The following is a 21,215-nucleotide window of genomic DNA, read 5'->3' on the forward strand; positions in this document are numbered from 1 at the left end:
CTCAATTTTGCCAGCGTCTGTTTTCCGAACCTGTGGCTGTCAGCGGGTTCGAGAACCGACGCCGGTAAAATTGAGCGTCGGCTGTCAAACCCGCTGACAGCCGCCGCTTCTGTCAATAAGGGGGTGCTAGGGACGCGCTAGTGTCCCTAGCACCTCCTTTTACCGCGGGCCCTAATTTGCATATGGCCCGATACTGAATCGCGCGCCCAGGACACTGGCCTATGCGTGCTTCGGGAGAGTGGGCGCTTGCCGGCTCTCCCGTGACTTTTACTGTACCGGCCCGTGTATTAGCTACTTTTTCTTCCATTTGCACCTTTATCCTGACTACTTGTCCAGCTTCTCTTTGCTTTTCCCCGATATTGATGCCTGTCTTCCTCTCTCTGTGATCTCTTGTAGGTTACTTCTTTAGAAAACCACAGTAAATTCTCTTTCCTCTTACTTTTATTTACTTTCCTAACAAAAAGTTGCCCTTACAATAGTTTTTTTTAGTTTTGCCCACTGCTCTTCTACTACAGGTAAGCAGGTATATTTGAAATGCCCCTGCTATTTCTGTGGGCGGAAGAATGGGGTAAAACTAAGCATGTACATTTAAAAATGCAATTATGTGCACATTGTTTATTTATTTATTTATTTATTTTTTAGATTTTTATATACCGGTGTTCCTGTATTAAAATACAGATCACATCGGTTTACATTGAAACATAAAAATTACGCCAAGAGGCGGTACATATAACAAGGTTATAGAACTTGGAAAACATGGAAAACAGGTTCGAAAAATAACATTGAGAAAATTGTATAGTCTCTTTGAGAAACCAAATCATAAAATAAGGCGTAATTGTCTAAGATAAATGTGATCTGCAGAAGGGATTGCGATGGTGAGAAAAACTTGATAGCTGGAGGTAAAAAATAATCAAAGTTCTGGAAAAGCTTGGCTAAAGAGCCAGGTTTTAATTTTCTTTTTGAAGGAAGCGAAGCAGATCTCAAGACGGATGTCTGGCGGGAGCATGTTCCATTGGACGGGTCCTGCTAAAGAGATGGTACGTTTCTGATGTAAGGATATTGTTGAAGGAACAAAGAGTGTGCCTTTATAAGCTCCTCTGATAGGTCTAGATGAAGAGTGAAAACGAAGTTGGGTACTTAAGTGGAGTGGGGATATGTTGTAAATAGATTTATGAATTGCTGTGTATACTTTATAGAGAATCCTTTGCTTAATAGGCAGCCAGTGGAGGAGTTTAGTATGGGGGTTATATGGTCTCTTTTATTTGTATTGGTAAGGATTCTAGCTGCAGAGTTTTGAATCATCTGGAGGGGTTTGATGGATGAGGGTAGGGAGACCAAAAAGGAGCGAGTTGCAATAATCGATTTTTGTTAGAATAATGGCTTGTAGAACCATCCGAAAATCATTGAAGTGGAGAAGTGGTTTCAATTTTCTCAGGACAAGAAGTTTATAGAAGCAGTCTTTAGTGGTGGTGCTTATAAATTTTTTGAAGTTAAGCTGATTATCTATCATGACGCCTAGATCACGTACATATGGTGAGTGATTAATTATAGGAGTGGTAGAAATGAGTGGGACAGCTGGGTATATTAGATTGTTATTAACGTCATGATTGATAATTAAGATCTCGGTTTTGTTGTTGTTGAGAATAAGGCTGAGACTGGATAGAAGATGATTGATTAGTTGCAAGCAATTATTCCAGTGAATCAAGGTTTTGTGTAGGGATTCTGAGATTGGGATGAGTATTTGGATGTCATCCGCGTAAATGTAGTGTGTTAGGTTTAGATTATTAAGAAGACGACAGAGAGGGAGAAGGTAAATGTTGAAAAGGGTTGGAGAGAGGGAGGAACCTTGAGGGACTCCTTGATTTGCTGGGACCGGGTGTGATTCTTTGTTGTTTATCTTTACCTTGAATTGTCTATTAACCAGGAAGGACTTGAACCAGCTGAGTACTGTTCCCTTAATGCCTATGTCTATCAGACCTTGTAATAAAGATGAATGGTTGACAGTGTCAAAAGCCGCAGAGAGATCTAAAAGAATAAGGAGGTGAGGTTGTTTTTTATCCATATTAGTTAGAATATTGTCGGTGAGAGAGATAAGTAGGGATTCAGTGCTTAACGATTTACGAAAACCGTACTGGGAAGGTGCAAGAATGTAGTTTTCTTCCAGGTACTCTGATAGTTGTCTATTGACTATCTTTTCCATAATTTTGGCGATCATTGGCAAATTGGCTATTGGGCGGAAGTTAGCTGGATCTGTGGCCGGAAGATTTGGTTTTTTAAGAAGAGGTTTAAGAATTGCTAGTTTAAGTTGGTCAGGAACTAGACCTTGGGAAAGAGAGCAATTAATGATATCGGCAATTGGCTTTGAAATGGTATTCCTTATAGCAATGAGGAGGTTGTTTGGAATTGTGTCTAAGGGATGAGAGGATGGTTTCATTTTCTTGAGAATATTTTCGATCTCAAGAGCTGATGTGGTTTCAAAAGTTTCTAGAGTCGTATTTAGTTTTGGTGGAGTATTAGGTGGAGATGGAGAAGAACTAGATGAAGAGAAAGAAACAGTGTATTAGCTACTTTTTCTTCCATTTGCACCTTTATCCTGACTACTTGTCCAGCTTCTCTTTGCTTTTCCCCGATATTGATGCCTGTCTTCCTCTCTCTGTGATCTCTTGTAGGTTACTTCTTTAGAAAACCACAGTAAATTCTCTTTCCTCTTACTTTTATTTACTTTCCTAACAAAAAGTTGCCCTTACAATAGTTTTTTTTAGTTTTGCCCACTGCTCTTCTACTACAGGTAAGCAGGTATATTTGAAATGCCCCTGCTATTTCTGTGGGCGGAAGAATGGGGTAAAACTAAGCATGTACATTTAAAAATGCAATTATGTGCACATTGTTTACTCCCCTGATCTAAAGATGCCTAAGGGAACATCTCTTTTTAATTTGGAAAACATTACACATGCACTTTTAGCCACAGTGCAAGGTGCAATTTCAAAATTGTCCTCCCTGTGTCTATGGGGAAAGAGCTTAGTATGCTTGGCAGATAATGAAAACAGCTTTTCTGCTTTTTTGTGCAGCTCCTTAGAATTATAAATTAAATGATACAGGAAGCTCTCTTTTTCCCAGTGTATATAACTAATGTTCTTTTCTTTACATTCTGTCTTTCAGCCACCTCAAAGCAGATTTCATTCAGGTACTGTAGGTATTTCCCTGTCCCCAGAGGGCTCACGATCTGAACTTGCACTTGAGGCAATGGAGGTGGACGCGACTTGCCTAAAGTCACCAGGCGTGCCGGTGGGATTTGAGCCCTCCCCGGTTTGTTGCCTGCTAATATAACCACTAAGCAACTCCTCCACTCTCTTATTCGATTGCATTAACCATAAACATCTTCCGTGCTAACCCTAAATAATTTGATCCATTACTAACCCCTTTAAATGAATTGCATTTCATGAAATAAAACTCATTTCTAACCTGCAGTGTTTTGACATTTTATTTGAGCTGTTAAGAAGAATAACTATATTAACTGAAAGGCCCTGTCTTGCTCTTTGCACAAAGGCCAGTGGACACAAAAGAGTACCACAGAGTTGATTGATGCCTGCTATATAAATACTTACCATAATTAACCTGGAGTAATGATTCTTAACTGGACTAAGGAGGCCACCCTCTTGCTTTTACTGATTACAGAGTAAAAGATTGCTCTGTTCCTGCCTACCCATGGCTGGCTCAGGTGACAGCAAGACAACTTTGGTTGCATGCTATTAAAATTAGTGCTACATCTCAGCCACTGAACATCTGCATTTTCATATACATGCATTCCCCTCCACACATGCAGTGTTTGCTCTACTACTAATTCTGAGTGGCAAATTGAATTTGTTAGGTCGCCGGAACCTAAAGATTCTGACCCCTGGCTGGACAACAGTTCCAATCTGAGTCATGAAAGCCTGACTCCAGACAGTGCTATTGGAAGTTCAGAGCGAGCGGCACAGAAAATGGGGAAAATAAGGTCACTATAATGCACTTCCCTCCCCTTCTCACATGGCAGGGGTGATATTTCTGTGGGGAAGTGACCGTGAAGTGGGTACTCCACATTGTGCTGGGTTTGCCCGGTCACTGGGTACAAGAATCAAAACATTACAGGTTGCCACTGCTCCCTTATTAATTTTCTCAGTAGGTGTCAGCCAGCTGAATGGTCTCTTAGGAAAGAGAAAACAATTGATAAAAAAATAATGTAAAAACTATTCATTCACTTAAAGCAGGATTCCAGGGATAAAAACAACAGTGCTAAAGGAAGCCTCTGTGCTGCTTATTTGAGGTTTTTCTTTTTCTTTGATTTAAAGTGGCTCTGCCCAATTTACTGGTTATAAAAATCACTGCTGCGCAGGTTCCGATACTGCAAAAATGGATCTTTCAGATACGGACAATTACTAGACATAGCCCTGCTTACTATCCAATGCCGCTGACTCTTTAAGAACTATTCTGTGCTTTGAATTCCACAGCAGGACTACTTTAATTATTCTGCATAGGTTTTTAACACCCCGAGTTTACTTAAGTAAACACTGAATACTGTACACAAATATAGCATCATCAGTTCTTTACATTTTTATTTCCAAACTTCCTTTTCAAACTTGTTGTGGTCTACACTTTTATGATCAGATGCATAACATTTTATGACTTAGAAAATTCTATATTGAATTCAACTCTGAACATCACAATAGAAGAGTGTATTTAATTTATTGGACAAAAATGCCCAACATAAGCTAGTGTTAGTTAAAAAAAATGTTCTCAACACGTCCTCCTTATAAAATCCAATTTTCATTTTCACTCGAACTTAATTTGTATTTACGAGGTGCATTCAATTTTGGGCACAAATTATCTATGGGAGTGAATTCATGCTGCTATTATTAACAAAATAAATAGCTGAAATAGGCATATTCTTTACCATATGTATTGATTTATTTGAGGATTTAAGTAAAGCAACTGTCTCCAAAAACAACCATGACCTGAAAACAAAATGATTTTTTTTTTTTTTGCCACAATGTAAGTTTTAGCAATATTAACATTACTAGACGTCAACTTAAGTCTGCTAGCTTACAGGGTCATTTATCATTTCGCGTTAGGGCCCTAACACATGCAATAATACTGTAATGCGTGAATTAAATAGCGCAACAAGAATTAGTATGCAAATGACGCATTTGCTATGCAAGTGAGAGAAGTCTGGGCGGAGATAATGGTAATAAACAGCTCCTAACTTCAAATGTGTTAGAGTAATGCACACGGGTTTTAACACCATAAATAACTGTGCGCTTTTCTGTGCGCTGTGGCCGCATTTAGCTGTGCATTCCCAGGCGAAAAGATTTTTATCATACATGCTGTTCGGGCAGGAGGGGGAAAGAGAGAGTGCCTCTGTAGAGAACAATATGTCACTGTGTATTTTACATACACAGGAGGAGGTATGAACAGCAAAATTGACATCACCGAAGATTTTCTGCTATTTGAATCGATGAAAGGTACAAAAGGAGTTGGTACAAGGTTGATAGAAAGTGCAGAGTGCTGTTCGTACCTCCTCCTGTGTATGTAAAACTAGCCCCCTAAATCCCACTTCGAGTTAAAAGTGCCTCCCTCTTACAGTGGTATAAATAGTAGAGTTACATATTATCATATTGTTCTCTATAGAGTCTCAGTCTCTCTCTCTTGGCATGTACGATAAAAACCTTTTCCTGGTAATGCATTCTGCAGTACATTGATCAGCGCATTAAGCGAAAAATACCACAGGTGCGATAAATATATCGTACCTTGCGGAAATTACCTATGCGATGCGGGAGCCACAAGATCGAAGTCCTGCAGCACCCAGTCCACCACAAGCCGCTGATGCCAACACAGACTGGGAGGAAGGAGGTGTGGCCAGATCTTCGAACCCTCAAGATGGATCGATGACTGGCATTAGTACCAGTAGAGACTGTCGCGGACCCCTGGCACCGAAGGAGGACTGGCACTCCTTGCCGTGGTGTCACTTCAGGGGCATCGCAGCAAAAGCTGGTGCATCCCTATGCCCAGCACCACAGGCCGACAGGGATCGGTGCCGATGCTTCTTCAGCTTCCCTCGTTGCTTGGCCTGGTCTTTCTCCGATGTCAAGGCCTATGACGAGGAACCAGACGTCCTCGGCCTGGAGGAGACTGACATGGTTGGTCACTGAAAATTGGATGTGCCTATGTTAGACGGAACAAAGGAGGCACAAAATGCAAATGATGGCGGTGGGACGTCAATGGCCGACTGGCACCAATGTACTGCCGCCATGGGGAATCCCCCATGAAAGGAAACTTACTTGAATCACCGAAAACCTTGATTAAGAGTACTACGTGAATGTCAATGAGAGGGACCAGTTGATGGAACAGTACGGAAAAATATATGAAAAACGAGAGAAAAAGAAAAGTTTTTTACAAGGCCAAAAACAGCCAAAGTGAGCTCGCTCAACCATGAGGCTTACAGCTCCGCAGAAAAAGAGAGTGGAGAGGGACTCCACGTGGACCGTGTTATAGGACATAGTGAGCATGCTCAATGTGCCTAGTCAAAGTTTTCCGCATCAGGGCTCCATCTGATGATATCACTCATGTTTGAGGACAATCATCCTGCATGTCTGCGGAGAATCTGAACATCTCCAGAGCCAAGGGGGTTTGGTCAAGCAGAGTCAAAAAAAAAAACAAAACCCCCAAAAAAATACAAACTAGACCGAGCCATTTACAAATTAAAATGGATAAATCTGAGCCATTTTTTTTCTTGATTTGAATCTATGTATTATGCTTGATCAAATCTCTTTGACCTGGTTTGGATGTAAGTACTCAGATTCACCTACATTCAAAGAATTTAAAGATTTGCACTCTGTTTAAACAGAAACATAAAATACAGAAGATGTTGGTGGCTAAGGGCTGCTTGGTCCATTTAGCCTGCCTCTTTGTGCTATCACAGGTCTTACGTGATTGTGGTCTTCTCCTTCTGCCACTAAAGTCCTAAGAGGCTGATATTCTAAATATTTAGCTGATTAAAACTAGGTTCTAGCCGGGTAGATCCACCCAGTTAAAAATACAGCCTCTCTTGCCTCCTAAACCTGTATGGTTAAAATCACAAGCCACACAAATTAAGATGGATAAAATAGGGGCCAAATCAGAGTAATTCCTGGAGTAGATTTTCAAATTTAGGGGGTCATTTACTAAGCATTTTCCCCAGAGACACAGAATGGGAGAAAATTTTCAATAAATAAGCCCATTAATGCTTTTCTTTTTTTTTAACATCAGCCACACAAATAGCAGTCCTAAATCCCCCTCTCAAATTTTGTACGGGTAGATTTAGCCAGATAGTCAGGCATACAATTATTCGGGTAAGTCTGGCTCCACATCTGTTCAAAGAAAACCAGGTAAAAACGTACCCAGTTATCTTAACTGCTCTATAAGTTTTTGAAAATTGATCCCTTTGTGTCCATCCCACGAATGCTTGAAATATGCCACTGTTTTGGCTCTTACCAGCTTGGCTGGAAGTCCCTTACAGATGTCCATTCACTTTCTCAGTAAAAAAGCATCTTATCACATTTCTTGTCAATGTTCCTCCCTTCAGCTTTTCATTCCCTGGAAAATTCTGGTACCTTACTGAGACCTGCTAGGTGTGGGGCCTCTATTTAAATATACATATATTTATATAAAGTCAAATCAATCCTATTAAATCTGGATTTTTGAGAAAAGGTAAAATATAAAACAACTAAATAGATAAAAGTCAGTTTCTAACTAGTTTACATTTGATTGTCCAAATGAATTCAAGTGAAATATTTGAGGCTCTAAATTTAGATTCAAATCACATCAAAGTTGGTTTGTCTAGCCTTAATATTTTTATTGGGTTTTTTTATTATTAAATTTTATGCAGAACCTTTAACCCAAACGATTCCAACACATTTCAAATCTCAATACTTCAAAGAGACATACAAATAGAATACTATCAGATGCATTTTATACTTTAATGGCAATAAGTAGAAAAACTACTCATAAATACTGTGCTATACTTGCATGTGACTGCAAGTACCCTCTAAGGTCTGTGTGCTTTTTCCTGCAATTTCAGCCAACTAGAGAACTATCACTAAATTGCACTACAGATTTAAACTCTGGAGGTGTCTACTTTGCTTAAGAAGCAAAGCAAATGCTCACTTAAATAGCAACAACCTGTTGCACCTTGCTTCCAACTTCCTTCATAAAATGTCTTCTGATAAGCCCTTATCCGTATGCAATTTAAAAATGCTATTCTCACATGCCGATTCACAGCAATGGGAAGGTATCAAAATGGCCAGCAGCCCCGTAACGTTGCACCAGTGTGCGTTCAGAATGGAATGTCCTAAGATGAAGTACTACAATGGACGGAAGTAAGGCAAGCTGGGAGCACAGCCTGTGACCTGCGTTCACCTTTTCATTCTATTTACACAGAATAATGGAGCATGGCCTTGAACTTTGACATGCAAATCAAACTGCAAGAAGATTTTATCCAAGAGCCATATCAGTAGCTTTTCATACCAGCGCGCGGGCACATGTGTACACGTGTATGCCGGCTCGCGGCTAGAGATGCGAGCTGGCACACGCGCGCATGGTATAAAAAAAGGTTGTACGCACTCACATGTGCGCACAATTTTATATGGACGCACACATGTGCATGCAAATGCAGCCTCTACCGTGTAAATGGGGGGACTTTAATAGAAATGCGTGCTGACTAGTTAAACCATTTAGTTCCAAGTTCGCCTGGGTAAGGAATAGGACTCCCTAACCCCCCTATTTAAATAGTCTTCCTTTTCCCTTCTTAACCCCGACTCTTAAAACCCTGCTGACATGCCTATATTTTTTTGTTTTGGGACTTACACGCCATCTATGGCAGAAGTAAAGTTATTCGGTAGGGGACCCCAGCGCACAAAGGGCCAGATTTTTAAACCTACACGCGGGCGTAGATTGTACACGCAACCCGGCGCGCACCAATCTACGCCCGATTTTATAACATGCGCGCGGCTACGCACACACTTGTGCACCTTGCGCGCACCGAGCCCTAGGGGAGCCCCAATCGCTTTCTCTGTTCCGTCCGCCCCCCCCACCTTCCCCTCCCTGCCCCACCTAACCCACCCACCAGCCCACACGCCATCTATAGCAGAAATAAAGTTACGGGGTAGGGGACCCCAGCGCACAAAGGGCCAGATTTTTAAACCTATGCGCGGGCATAGATTGTGCACGCAACCCGGCGTGCACCAATCTACGCCTGATTTTATAACATGCGTACATAGCCGCGCACATGTTATAAAATCTGGGGTCGGCGCAAGCACCCCCTTGCATGAGCCGAGCCCTAGGGGAGCCCCAATGGCTTTCCCTGTTCCCTCCGCTCACCCCCCACACCTTCCTCTCCCTTCCCCTACCTAACCCGCCCACCAGCCCTATCTAAACCCCCACCTGACCTCTGTTGACGAAGTTGCGCCCCCCCCCCCCCCCTGACGTCACTGATGACAGCGCTGGACCGTTAAATGGCGCCAACACCGGGCGCCCGCGCTCAGGGAGGCCACCCACCACCACCATCGGGCACCCTGCAACACCCACAGCCATGAGAAAAAAAGAAAAACAAAGTAAGAATTCACCTGGAATTGAGAAGGGAAGGGCCATGTAAGATTCCCGATCGGGAGACCCGCCCCCACCTGACGTCACTGATGACAGCGCTAGACCGATAAATGGCGCCAGAACACCAGGCGTCGTGTGCCAAAGGGGCACCCCCCTTTGTGCACCCCTTCATGCAATCCGTAGTGATAGTTCTAGTTAATATCTTTGTAATCGGAGGTCTCTCATGTGTGTTTAATATGCATCCTGTTATACTTTTTGCTCAATTGTTAAATGTATTGCAAGTTGAACCTTGTAAACCGTTATGATGGCTTTACCGAATGACAGTATATAAAACTCAACAAATAAATAAATAAATAATAAACATAAGTGAGGGAATTTTATAACAGGTGTGCATCCATGCCATGCCAGTTTGTCCACCAGTTTGCCCAGTCTACAGCTAGGTCCTCCAAACCCCCCTGGTTCGTTAGCCTGCAACCCCCACCCCAGTTATCCCAGACCCTGCAAGCATTTCCTAAATGCCTGTATATTTAATAATTCAAACTTACAGCTCATCCATAGCAGAAGGAAATTTACCTGGCACCCTGCCTGGGTGCGCGCCCAGGCGCACAGATACTTGAGTGCACATCTCTTGGCTGAACTCCGGAGCGTTCATACCTCACCCATATTCCACCCCTTTTTTTTCCCCCCCGATTTCAGATATTTGCACATCGGGACTTTTGTATGCATGTGGGTGGCTTTTAAATTCGGGTGGACACACACACAGGCCCAATTTTGGTGCGCCCAACTTTTAAAATTCACCTTTAAGCTTTTACTGAATAAGAATGGAAACGTGGATAATACAGCTCTTGATATTTGCAAAGTCGTTTTTTACATTTTTACCTCTTCAATAAATTTGTCACCGAATGCTTCTGATCAATTTATCTGATGGTTACAGCCAGATTCAATTATAGAATTTATTCCAGGTCTCTTCCAAGCATTGGGATAGTTTGGTTTGTTTTTCTTTAGCTTTCTCCCAGTAGAAGGTCTATAAAATATTCGAAACCAAGGAGAACTGCTTTATGAGTCATTATCCACAATATACTATACTTATGTAATATTGGGCCTGATTCATCAAAGTATTTTCCCATAGACACAGAATGGGAGAAAAGTGAATTAGGCAGATTGTGAGGGTTTGTTATGCCCTCATAAGGCTTCCACTTGTTATATTATCAATTACCAGCCCGCCCTCTGCCTCATTTATTTTTCTGATTATACTGTTTTGTCTTCAAGCACTTATATACATGGTTTTATATGCACTTAAAATTCAATTGCAAAATGTTTACATGCACTTATCTTTTTAATGCTTCTTCTTTGCTGTTTCTCCAAATAAACAAGTGGTTAATTCCAAATGATCTTCAAACTTGCTAGCATTGGTAATGTTCACTTGTTGAAATGCTCTCATTATAGAAAATGCCTTTTATTTGCTTTGATCGCCCAGTTGCCTTGATCACAACAAAAAAAAAAAAATGTATACTTGCTCAAAAGGTGAATATTGAGTTGGTGTTCAGCTGCTTCCAAAGATGTAGATTTGAAAGCAAGAAGAACAACCAAGATTCTGTCTGCCTATCAATTAACGTATCAAAAGCGACATGACATGCCATTGTTTTGCCTTGACACACTGCAGAAAATTCTGATGTACCCAAAAACCTAAAATACCATTGCTTTTATAGGGAAAAATGAATTCAGTTGAAGCATACTTAATAAAGCTGTACAGATATTTAAAAATATATATTCCTGTATTTAACAAGGCAAATCTATAAGAATCTGTCCCATACATCTCAATAGGTTTATATTTCTTAGGACAGAATATTTTAACTGTTACATTCGAAGTTGGCAATTTTAGACAATGAAAACATCACAAGATTCGTTTATTTAAGTTTTGTCACTAACAAAAATTTATGTTGGCTGAATTTTTCTAAGCATATCTGAATATAGAAATTGGATGTATTTTCATCTATTGCATATGTATCCATACATATGCATTATGCAATTAAAAAACATTAATAATTAAGATTCACTGGGATGAATTTTCAAAGAGTTACGTGCATAGACGTAGAGTTCCAAAAGATGCGTGTGCATAAAAGAGCACATACGTATGCAAAACGACACACATGCAAATATGCTATTTTAAAAATGGTAACATACATGCGTAAATCAGGGACTGCGAGTAAAAATGTGTTCACGAAAAAGGGGCAGAGGCATTCTAGGAAGGTGCCAACACCTATGTGCGTACATTGCTATTTTAAAACCTGCCAAATTAACATTTTATTTGCGTATATTTACTCCTGCTCAAAATCAGGTGTAAGTGATTGTAAAGATCTCGAAAGTGAAAAAATGACTGGGGGTCTGGATACAATTGGGGGGGGACGACTTAAGGATGAAGAGCCAGGAAGGTCTTGATGACTGCAGATGGACTGGGCGAACTAGTAGACAAATTGGTAAAACTGGTACATTCACTGCCACATGCATGTTATCAAATCTCCTTACACACATAAGCACTGTCTTATGTGTGTAAGGTAACACGTGTACAATGTATTCACACATCCCTTTAAAATTCAAAGTACAAATACGCGGATATATCATTTGCGCACACTTATCTGGCTAAATTCTGACTTATCCGGTTAAGTAGCATCTTTACCACTACTTAGATGGACAAATGAGAACTTACCCTAGGAGAAATATCCTGTACTCATGCAATTTGTATTTTTAAAACATCAAAAGTACACACATACTTTACATTTTGCATGCACATATGTGTGTGTAAAAAAAGTGATCTAGGGGCATTCTCAGGCTATTTTAAAAGACATGTACGTATATTTGGCAACTTGTTCTTGTAATTTTACTGCTGCTAATTATCTTGTGCAATTTTTGGCTATTGTATTATTGGCTAGGTGGTCTGGGTGAACTAAGGAGAGTTCAGGCTGAAAAAACAAGAGGGTCTCGATGACCTGGAGAAGGACTGTGCAAACTGGTGGAGTAACTGGTAAATTGGTAATTTGAATTATGCAGCAAATTTAAAATATACCGACTTTCACATATAAATCAAGCTTTACCCATACATACAAGAGGAGCAGCGCAAGCCTGTCTTGCGCTGGGACTGTAACATGGAGGGGGGGGGGAATCTGCGTTCAAGGCTGGGCCTAGCAGGGATAGGGGGAGGGGCGTTCGTGAGGTTAGGCGGGAAGGAAGCACCAATAGGGAACACCCACGGCTGCCCATAGCATCTTTTAAAATCGGTGATCTTGATAGGACAGAAGCTTAGATCCGGAGAGGGCAGGGGGCCTGACTTGTTGTCCCTCTCGCTCACCCTTTTGTTTTTTCTGATGTTGGGGTCGGGGGGCTTTGCTGTATTTGCTGTTAATTGTCGCAGTTGAAGCGGTAAACTCGAGTCCAAGGGGTCTTTGGAATGTGGCGGGGAGATGGTGGTGGGGGCTGGGGGTGATCCTCGTATAGTTGGGGGAGGGGCTGCTACACGGGAGGACCGGAGAACTACAGGGCTAAAGTTCCCAGTTTGAGCTTACTCTCACTGGTTAGAGGCGGAGTAGACGGGGAAAGGGGAGGGGTTTTTTCCCTTCACCACTGGGGGCAAGGTGGTGGAGAAAGGGAGGGAGGAAAGGGAGGAGGGGTCAGTTGGGGCTGTTTAATATGTTCTAATTGGAAGGGCTCGGGTTAGTTTCTGTGTAATAAACTGCAGCCTATTCAAATTCCAGATAAATGTGTTGAGTGTTTACTAGGGGGGATATGGATCACAAGTCAAGCACAGTATTCCATCCCTATGTTACCTACTTTATTTTTGCACATAAAATTCACATATGTACATTTTTTAAATTGGTAGGAAAGTACAAGTGCTCAATGCATGGAAATACTTTCAATTCGTTGCATGTATTCGTGCAAAAGCATACATACGTGCATATGTTGCAGGGTAGAGATACCTGTATTTTATAATACACACATATCTGAGACGTATGGTTTATAAAATACTATCGCAGATCTCTGCATAATCCTATAGGCGCATATATGCCACTGCACATATAGGATTGTTCAGCGTTGCATTGTGATATTCAGGAGCTTCCATTAGGCCAAAATACAAGCAGGTGGAAGCAGACTAAGCTCAAATATCTTCTTTCTGCAAAATCAATGCCCCCAATCTACAATATTCCTGAGCTGCGTATATGGCACAATATCTAGAGATATGTGTGTTGTGGCATTTTTGCCTCGTGCCATATACAAGATATTTGAACTGACTGTCCCATAATGGTTTATTCCTCGGAGTCATTTTTGTACACCTTTGAATTTTGCAAACTCAAGGCTTAAATGAGTAGGAGTGGAACATACCAAAAGAAAGTGATTACAGCAATATTCCGTTTGGGATCTTCAGTGTTTTATCCAATAGCAAATGTCAGAGCAGCTTTAGCTGACCATCATTTCAGTAAGAACTCTGGTGACGGAAAATTTGTGTTGAAATCTTATGCATAAAACAAGAATAGTATTATTTTTAGTCCTGATATGTACAATTGTAGGTACCATATTACTGGAATGGGAATACTGAAAACATTTTGACCAGCAGGAAAATGTCAACTACCATACCATTTTGGTCCAGAGCTTAATTCAATCCCAGAGAAGATATGGGTTTTTCAACGCCATACAACTTATGATATTGCATTCCTGAATCCAAACGTGGATGGAATGATTCCCCAATAAATCCCCTCCTTAAAAAAGAAAATTAACTAGACATAGTGGTGCTGCTGTGAATGAGCTAATCAGATCTGAAAATGTTGCTCCTCTGATGAAAAACACTGTATATTCATAGTTAGTACCACTTGAAATTCATTGAAAAAAAGATTTTCTTTTTGTTTCATTTAATACAAATTTATACAAAACATATCCTATAGTAAATCTCTTTCAAAGCCAGGAAGCACTGTAGTAGCAATCCTGCATGTATTAGAAAGTCAAGAAAGAGGCACAGGAATGCATAACTAAGAAAAATCACAAGATGGCCTTTAAGCTTTGTAATATTAATATAGGCAACCACTTCTTTATGTGACTCTCCTGGGTGTAAGGTCTGGTGGACATTTGCGTAGTGTAGTCTGGGTGATGTATTCAGCTCTGGAGTAGGGAAGATGCCACATGCTGCAGAAAGATAGCCAAGTAGTTTTCCCACAGACGATTACCTTTTCTGACCTTGATCACTAGGGAGTTTGGATTATCAAGCATGGCCATCAAGAGAGTAAGGTATTATAAGTTGACACTAATTTAAACAGTTCTATTTCAGAAAAGTTTTTTCTAGGTTTAAGCTACCATATTACTTGTGTGATTATTATATAAAACTTCTACTCAAAGCTCTTTACAAAGAGATTGAACATTATTATTCCCCAATTAGAACCGATACACAGATTATCTCAGAACAATGAAAGAATGAGTCAAAAATGCTGAAATTTAAACCTGGGAACCTCAGAAGGCTGAAGATGCACTCTGACACGTATGTTAGTATTTGGGACCGTATGGTTATTTAACTTTCCAAGTATCAAATACATTTGCAACTTGGAACGTTTTTCTTCTTTCACCAATGATATCTTTAAACATTTTCCAAATCTAATTATACAGAGAAAGAAAAGAGGCTCTTTGTGGCAAATATTTACAAAGCCCACGATTAGAACTAGTTAGGTGAAAAAGTGTCACCTTTGAGTTATTAATATTAACTATTAAAGAAATACTAATGCTTGCAGATCAATCAGTTTCCACAGAACAAGCTTACTTTTACCTGAAACAAAGGAAGACAACTTTGAGAGTTTCCCATTCAAAAGAGAGAAAAGCTTACTTTATCTAGTGGTTATACTCCATTTACTTCGTGGAATCGGCCAATCTGATTATGCCTCCAAAAGCTGCCTAAGTGCCTTAGCAAGGTCAATGTAAACCAGTTCAAAGGCATCTTTGCGTGTAACCAAAAGACAAATGCTAGGCCTAGCTAAGGAATTAAGAGCCAGCAGTTAAATAATAAACATTTTCCCCTAAATACAGGCTTCTCTTTGTAATTAACACTTCAAATAGAGCCACAGATTGAAGACTGCGGGGAAAAATAAGAACAAGACAGACCACCGGGGACCAGTGGCTCAAGAAGAGGGGAGGAGATTTTTAAATCCACCACTGCAACATTCTCCCTGCAATTATGAAAACTTGAAATAGAAATCTAAGGATCTTGGCAAGATCAAGGCATCAAAGGTAGGTTGATTTTAAAATTAAACATCAAAAGATGACAAATTAAACTTGCTACCATTTCATCTTTCCCTGAACACTAATTCGTTTTTACACTGCATGCCAATAAACCTTTCATCACATACCAGGAAGAGATACATTCAACACAACTCCGAAATGTGCGGCCTATGGGAAAGAGAAAGAGGAAATAAAGAAGATACAAGTCTTACAGCATTCTGGAAAGATAAAGCCCCTCAAGGATGCAATGTGCACCATTCTAAACTTTTGGGAAACTTGCAGAGTTTGTAAAAGCACTTAACTGAAAAACATTACCCACTGCATCAAGCGATGCACTGAGTGCAAGACCGGATGTCTTACTTGGAATTTGAAATGTGTATTGCATCGGTCCCTTCATCATTAGAATGGAATTTCCATGCGAGGGCACAAAGTTAAGCACACAGTGCTGTGTGCAAAATTCCTTGCTGCATCAGCAGTAAGGTTTGCATACAAAAAAAATTGTGCACAACTGTTCGCACCTTTGCTACATTGGCCTCTACGTGAGCACCCAAGGTAACAGAAGGTAAAGTGGCTTGCCTAAGGTCACAAGATGTATCCATGTGGGATAGAGGGTTTGAACTCTAATTTACCTGGTTCTCAGCCTTTTGCTCTAACCTCTAGGTCAGTAGTTCTCAACCTTTTTTCTGTCGGGACACACCTGACAGATGGTTCTCACATGCGTGACACACTGAACACATGACCATCATAGGGCTAAATGTAAAAGTACAGTTTGCATCCACAGGAATCCCCCTGACCCACAATTATGGATGTAAAGCAGAATTATGACATTCACTGTAAAACTCACCTTACAAAAACTATATTCTGGTTCTAGTGTCATCTTAGTAACAGCCACACAAACTCCAACTACCAGGCTCAATAGCCCTACTTATGAAAAGACAGCAGTTTATCACTAATGCATGTTCTCTTGAGAAAATACAACAAATAAGACTGATACAGTAAAATACCTCATCTCGGTCACATACACAGAACCGACCTAACATACTCCCAGGATCTGCAGTAATGCACATAAACTAATCCGCACACAGTTTCACCTGTATTATGGAATGCACTCAGACAGTAACAACCTTATCTATGAAAAGGCAACACTACAAATATTAAATCAGGCCCTAAACACCAATACACCTCCTATTAGGAAAACAGAACTAGCCAAGCAGCTATAGATCCCAACACAGAAATAATTGTATAATTATACTAATAAGCAGAATAAATGTTTCACAACAACTATGAACAGAATAATATCCAACAATTTAAAACTCATAAAAATTATTTAAAATTCTCCAAACACCAATAAAATATTTCAAAACAGCAGACACATCACATAATATTCAGTAATTAAAATGCCAGTCAATCAAGAAAAATAAACTTAAAAAGTCACCTTTACTAACCCCCTCCAGCAGCTCTCCTACTCCTCTTCCATGCAGGCCAGTAGCACACAACAGAAGCAGTAGTGGCTGAAGCTCTGTACTCATGGCCCTCTTCCTTAGTGCCCACAACCAGTCTCTCTGTCTCTCACACACACACATACCAGTTACACCCCCATGATCAGTTTCTGTCTTTCACACACCAATCATCTCCCGACCAGTCTTTCTCTTACATATACACCAGTCACCTTCCTGAACAGTCTCTCTCTCATGCGCACACACACACAGGCTTCCCACTCCCATGTTCTATCTTACATATACAGTCTTCTCACTCCCATGCTGTGTCTCACACACACCCATGTTTCTCACTCCTATGCTAGCTCTCTCCACATGCACAGGCTTCTCATTCCCACAGTCACTTTCTTTCTCTCTCACACACACAGACTCCAGTCATCTCCCTGACCAGTCACTCCTATTGTTTCTCCTATATACACACATCACCTCTCTGACCAGTTTCTCTCAATCACACACATGCTCTCTCTCACACACTTTACATAGATGATCTCAATCAAATGCTCTCACTTACACACAAGCTCTCATCACAGTTACACATGCACACTCTCACACATACATTCACTCACAGACAGACTGGCTGGCTGTCTTTCTCTCTCTCATTTCCTGCCTGCAACCCCAGGCACAAATGGTAGCTGCAGCAGTCTCCTCTAGCCCCCGCAGGCCAAGAAAGAAGAATCCCATCAGCCACGGGAGGCTAATTCTTCTTCTCCTGTGCCAATTTCTGACTGCTTCTGATTTTGCTTCGGGCCCACACTACTGCTCGGGGCCGCCACTGCTACGTTTTGGTGCAGCATGGCTCTTTCTTCTTCCCGCGCACCCGACTGCACATCACTTCCTGTTCCGGGCCAGGGTGGGGCAGGTGCGGGAAGAAGAAAAGGCCCAGCCGCAGTTGCCAGCCTCCACTAACACTTCTCCTGGTTCGCTCACTTCCTCCACTCCCCAGTAAGTTTGTTCTCTTCCCTCCACCCTGCAATCTCAGGTTTACACTCTACCAGCCATCCCCATGCCCATGGACCCCCTCACTCAGAGAGCACTATCGGCAAACCAGGAAGAGGAAGAGGACAGTGACTCTGCAGTGTTCATGATACATCCTCCCTCCTCCCTTACTGCACCTAAGCATCCTGCTCTGAACCAAGGGGTTCAAACTGCACTATTCAGGTCTCAGCGGGGGAGGAGGGAGGATGCACTGAGGGGATGCACTGCAGGGGAGGGGAGGGGAGCGGGGAGATTGTGCTCCATTGCCACCAATATGTCTCTTGGGGGCAGGTGGATGGGTGGGTAAGAGAGGGTTAATGCAGCATCCACCTACATCAATGTTTCTCCTCTGGGCTGGGCAGGGGAGGGTAAATGCGCTATTTCACTGTCACCAATGTTTTTGCTTTCAGAAGGTCCTTAGTCTCCCGCTGCTGTTTGCCCAGGACTGGCCAATTCTATGGTAAGAGCTGAATTTTGTGGTCCTTGCCAAGGCAATAGAATTGTAGGGGAGTGGGGACCCTGGATGCATTTTAACTCTCACCAGAATAAAACAACTTTCCTACTCAGGTTTTTTTTTTCTGCAGACAGGAGTGAATTCCTGAGGGTGGAGGCTATTCCTACTGCTACAGTAAAACAAACTTTCTTACGGCAGAAGTAACTGGAACGCTGATCAGGGATGTGGAGAAGTTCTGGAAGCTTTATTTATAGGATATTATAAAATATTTTGGAAGTAAAACAATCCTCCAGGCCAGCGAGTCTTCAGTATTCCAGAGATTGCTTTCTTTAATCTGACAACAAATTACAGGACTGAGATGGGCTGGAGAGCTGTGTACATCTAGAAGTACTGTAGACTGATTAGCAACAGCATCCAGAACCATCAGTTAACTAAGATTCCACTCACTTTAATGTCTGACTGTGCCACCATTAATCAGAAAGTTCAGGTCCTGCTAACAAGATCAGATTTCTGCTTTCCTCTCGCTGACACCATCACTGCATTGTGTTGTAAGCAAAGAGCCTGGGCTGTGCAGACCTGGAGTTACAGGTCAGGGAGAGGCTGAGCTCAAACAGGAAAAGAGAGAAAAATGCAGTACAGAGAGGATCAGGGGCGAGAGACAGGCATTTCATGGATCATTCATTCCACCAGCAGTAAAACCAATGCAAGGACGGGGAAATACTGTGAAGTGTAGGAAGTGCAGAATCTCACCCCCATCCTCTCTTTTTCTTATCCCCCTTCCAAATCCCCTTTCACCCCCAAACTCTTCCTCTTTCACTTCCTCCTCCCACCTGATCCCCTCACCCTGGCTCATCCCCCTTCCCCCCTTCCCATGAACCCCTTAGTTATTCTGGTTTATCCACTCCTCCCAAACCTCTCACTCACCCTGATACATTACCTTCCTCCCTCCCTCCCTCCACCCCACAAACCCTTCACTTACTCTGGTTCACTACTCTAATCCCCAGTTCACTCCACCATTTCTCCTGGTTCGCTCACTTCCTCCACTCCCCATTAAGTTTGTTCTCTTCCCTCCACCCTGCAATCTCAGGTTTACACTCTACCAGCCATCCCCATGCCCATGGACCCCCTCACTCAGAGGGCACTATCGGCAAACCAGGAAGAGGAAGAGGACAGTGACTCTGCAGTGTTCATGATACATCCTCCCTCCTCCCTTACTGCACCTAAGCATCCTGCTCTGAACCAAGGGGGTTCAAACTGCACTATTCAGGTCTCAGCGGGGGAGGAGGGAGGATGCACTGAAGGATCTGCAAGGCCTCAGTCCTCCTCCTCCTGTTTGTCCGATAGAAGCCAGTGAGTGAGGGGAGCGGGGAGATTGTGCTCCATTGCCACCAATATGTCTCTTGGGGGCAGGTGGATGGGTGGGTAAGAGAGGGTTAATGCAGCATCCACCTACATCAATGTTTCTCCTCTGGGCTGGGCAGGGGAGGGTAAATGCGCTATTTCACTGTCACCAATGTTTTTGCTTTCAGAAGGTCCTTAGTCTCCCGCTGCTGTTTGCCCAGGACTGGCCAATTCTATGGTAAGAGCTGAATTTTGTGGTCCTTGCCACGGCAATAGAATTGTAGGGGAGTGGGGACCCTGGATGCATTTTAACTCTCACCAGAATAAAACAACTTTCCTACTCAGGTTTTTTTTTTCTGCAGACAGGAGTGAATTCCTGAGGGTGGAGGCTATTCCTACTGCTACAGTAAAACAAACTTTCTTACGGCAGACGTAACTGGAACGCTGATCAGGGATGTGGAGAAGTTCTGGAAGCTTTATTTATAGGATATTATAAAATATTTTGGAAGTAAAACAATCCTCCAGGCCAGCGAGTCTTCAGTATACCAGAGATTGCTTTCTTTAATCTGACAACAAATTACAGGACTGAGATGGGCTGGAGAGCTGTGTACATCTAGAAGTACTGTAGACTGATTAGCAACAGCATCCAGAACCATCAGTTAACTAAGATTCCACTCACTTTAATGTCTGACTGTGCCACCATTAATCAGAAAGTTCAGGTCCTGCTAACAAGATCAGATTTCTGCTTTCCTCTCGCTGACACCATCACTGCATTGTGTTGTAAGCAAAGAGCCTGGGCTGTGCAGACCTGGAGTTACAGGTCAGGGAGAGGCTGAGCTCAAACAGGAAAAGAGAGAAAAATGCAGTACAGAGAGGATCAGGGGCGAGAGACAGGCATTTCATAGATCATTCATTCCACCAGTAGTAAAACCAATCCAAGGACGGGGAAATACTGTGAAGTGTAGGAAGTGCAGAATCTCACCCCCATCCTCTCTTTTTCTTATCCCCCTTCCAAAGCCCCTTTCACCCCCAAACTCTTCCTCTTTCACTTCCTCCTCCCACCTGATCCCCTCACCCTGGCTCAT

General features: G+C 42.0%; 1 protein-coding gene across 2 annotated transcripts in view; it reads right to left on the minus strand.

Annotated features, from left to right (window-relative positions):
- Positions 1–21,215, minus strand: part of LHFPL6 (LHFPL tetraspan subfamily member 6) — a 362,729-nt gene that overhangs the window by 187,781 nt on the left and 153,733 nt on the right. The window lies entirely within an intron of this gene.

The sequence above is a fragment of the Rhinatrema bivittatum genome, chromosome 5 (assembly GCF_901001135.1).
Source record: "Rhinatrema bivittatum chromosome 5, aRhiBiv1.1, whole genome shotgun sequence".
Taxonomy (NCBI): Eukaryota; Metazoa; Chordata; class Amphibia; order Gymnophiona; family Rhinatrematidae; genus Rhinatrema; species Rhinatrema bivittatum.